The sequence below is a fragment of the Mangifera indica genome, chromosome 5 (assembly GCF_011075055.1).
Source record: "Mangifera indica cultivar Alphonso chromosome 5, CATAS_Mindica_2.1, whole genome shotgun sequence".
In the NCBI taxonomy this organism is placed as follows: Eukaryota; Viridiplantae; Streptophyta; class Magnoliopsida; order Sapindales; family Anacardiaceae; genus Mangifera; species Mangifera indica.
In genome coordinates, this window is record NC_058141.1 from 343,166 (window position 1) to 347,122 (window position 3,957).

The following is a 3,957-nucleotide window of genomic DNA, read 5'->3' on the forward strand; positions in this document are numbered from 1 at the left end:
TTTTGAATTTCACCATTTTAGGATATATCTACTAGTATTTTTTATTATTGACATTTTAGAGTATTTCAAAGTATAGAATTTGAATATCTATTTCAAAGTATAGATATTATAAAAACGTTTTAAATGGAACGTTACAAACAGATAGATGCATTTTGATATAAGATAACATACGAAAGTGTTATATAAATTGTTAAATAATTATAGGGGGATAAATAAAATATTAGAAAAATATAAGGAGTTTTTTTTAATTATTAATAATTGTACGACTGATTTACATAGTTATTATTGATTTTTTTTATTATAAATGAATAATTATCTTCAAAAACTTGTCATTACAGGATTGATAATTAAAATGGATGGTTATGCATCGGTTCGTTACCAGGGAGAATGGATTCAAGGTCGCAACAACACAATGAAATATGTTGGAGGAGCCAAACAATTGATTAAAATCCCTTATGGAACAACATTCGAGAGATTTATTGAGCTTTTGATGGAGTTTTGCAGTATTGATCCAATGAAAAACTACATTCAAGTATCAATGAAGCCAAGAAAAATTGAGCTCGATTGCCTCATCCAGATCCAAAATGATGAAGATGTCTAGGGTCTTCTTGATATGTCCCAGTACTTTCATGAATGTATTCCTGTTTTTGTTATATGTACCACAATTGAAGGGAAGAAGGAAGAAGATGAAGATAAAGATGAAGATGAAAAAGAAAGTAGTTGGGTCAAAAAAGAATACGATTTGGAAAAGTTGATTGATTTCAGTAATGACCCGTTGTATATTGCAAACTCATAGGCTTATGGAGAAAAAGATATAGTTCCCTATTGGGGTGACTTTGATAGAAATGATATGCCCGACATTCTTTCAGAAGATGTAGAGCTTGAGTACATGGCATCAGTTACCGAGGGTATGGATAGTTTACAGCTTAAAGATCCTACTTCAGGTGGTGGAAATTATTCTATGTCATTTTTGACAATGTCCCCACTGATCCATTTAGGTGGCTTCCTAATTTTCCTCCACAGCCATTAACATCATCAAGTGGTTCCAGATCAATCTGAGAGAAGAATGGTGTCAAGATTGGTGATATTTTTCATAATAAAGTCTAATTGAAAGACGTCGTGACGCAATTCGCCTTACTTAAAGGATTTCAATTTGGTGTCAAAAAGTCTGACAAGAAATGGTGGGAAATTAAGTGCAAGGCTGAAAATTGTAAGTAGTATATACATGCAACCAAGTCCACTGTCAGTGATGTGTAGGGGATCAACTCTATGAATCCTACCCACACATGTTTAGTTGATCAAATTATGCCACATCACAGACAAGCTGGGGCTCGAGCTTTAGGCCAATTAATGAGATCAAAGTTTGTGATGATTGATCGAATTTATCGGCCTAAAGAAATAATTGTGGACATCGTCGATCGATATAAAATTGATATTTCCTACTCACAGGCTTGGCGGGCAAGAAATTGGGCTATCAATTCATTGAGGGGTTCACCGGAGGAATCATTTATGCTTTTACCAGATTATTGCTACAATCTACAACGTACTAATCCGGGCACTGTTACTGCTATTGAAACAGATGATGACCATCGGTTTACGAATTTTTTCATGACATTAGGATGTTCCGTTCGTGCATTCAGAGAATATCTTCGCCCTGTTATTTGTATTGACGCTGCTTTTCTTAAAGGTCGATATCTGGGGCATTTATTTATTGCGGTGGCTCTTGATGGTAATAATCAGATATATCCTATTGGTTTCGGTGTCGGCAAAAAAAAAGATCACGACACGTGGTGTTGGTTTCTTATGAGAATTAAAGAATGCATCCCTGACCTCTCTGAGCTTGCAATAATCTCAGATCGACATCATGTTATCTATTCGACAATGGCTGAAGTCTTTCCAGATGTCCACCATGGATGTTGTTGTCATCATCTTCTGTGTAACATGCGGACAAAGTATAAAAGAGACTCAAAGGTATAGTGTAAACAAGTATTTAAATTTATGACAGTTTATCCTTTTCATACATTTTGCTTATACTGAGTTTTCATATTTATTACTATTTTACAGGTTGCTGGTGCATATTGGAAAGTCGCAAAATCATACACAGAATCTGAATTTGGTTCGATGATATAATCCCTTGACTCAATGAACCCCCAAGCTGGAGCTTATCTACGGGATGTCGGATTTGAGCATTGGAGTAGAACATACTTTCCAGGACATCGATACAACATCATGACCACAAATATTGCTGAGTCATTTAATGCCCTTGTCAAACATGCACAAGGCCTACCTATAACCATGCTTTTGGAGTTTATTCGTGGTACCATACAACGATGGTTTTACGAGAGAAGACCCCATGCAAGTAAGTATCAAATCGATATTAATTAAAAGTTGTCTCATGTACTTTTTTCCATTTTGTTAATCATATTACCAAATGTGTTCTTAATATTTGTTTCAAATTACAGATGAATGCCATAACTTTCTCACCCCTTGGGCGGAAGATAAGATCAGTAATCGTCTATCAAAGTCTACAAGTCTGGATGTTCGATTGATTACACTTACTCGGTATCAGGTTGTTGGATTTGGTGGATTCATGGGTATTGTGGACTTTGGTGACATGTCTTGCACGTGTAGAAAGTTTCAGCTTTCACGTATTCCGTGCAAGCATGCCATTGTTGTTGCACGACATATGAGACTCACGAATGTGCACGCATGGGTTCATCCATTCTTCCGCACCGACATTTACCGTGTAATATATCAAGAACCGATCAATCCTCTTGGAAATCAATGTGATTGGTTACACTCACCGGAAGACAGAGTTATATTGCCCCCCGTCCTTGATAGTCATCGTCTAGGTCGTCCATCCAATAGAAATCGACGTCCATCGCAAGGAGAAATTGTTACACCGAGGATTTGCAGTCGTTGCCATGAACCAGGGCATACACGAAACCAATGTAAATCCCCAGCACTGAATCCGAGCTCTACCCCGCAGCGTTCACATACAAAAGGCAAAGGAACGAGATCTTGACATGCTTATACTCAATTTTATTTGTTAAATTATTCTTCATTGTTGTACTTCAGTTTTATATAACCGATGTATTTTTATTATTGTTTCAAACATGTAATTGTATTGTCATTTGATGTAATAAATTTAGTGTTTCGTATGAGTTATTTCAGTATTACTTTATTTTCTCTAATTGTTTCAAGTGTGTAAATGTTTGAATAATCATACGTTTTTTTTGTTTTTTTATGACAAGATTATTTAAAAAATAAAATCAAATACGTTACATATTCATATATAACCACAAATAAAGTATATTATACACATATGCACATACAATAAATATATACATCTAAACATAGGAATAACGATAAATATACATCCGTGAGCTACTCGATACAGTGAAAATACAACTGCGTCGCTAATTGTCGATGCATAGAGGTAGACGACTCTCGAGGAAAAACGTAGCTCCGTGCCAACGCCAAACACTCAAAAAATCGTAACATAAAGACGCCACAGTCACCGGAGCCCAACCCCTGCTGAGGGACATCTGACGCTCGATGCAAAGTGAGGGGATCACATCGTGGAGTCTTCCCAGAAGCTGTCCAAAAAGTCATCGCCTCTAATAACACAAGAATAAAGGTCATATACGATCGCATACGCTGCTCTAGAGTCCCTATATTCCCCGAATATGAAACCTTTGAATCGTACACCGTAATCGACCACTCATGAAAATCTATAACTCCGACGACCTAATGTGCACTCTCAAAGTTTATAGGGATGAAAACCTATAAACAGTGAGACATTTTAGTTACTTATCGTTGTCGTTAACCAATTGAATATAATAGAAATATATATTAACTATACCTGATCGACCATCCCCCATGGTTTGTACAACAATCCCGGGGTGTACGCTGCATCAACCATCCTCGTGAAGAGTCCTGAAAACTCAAACTTGC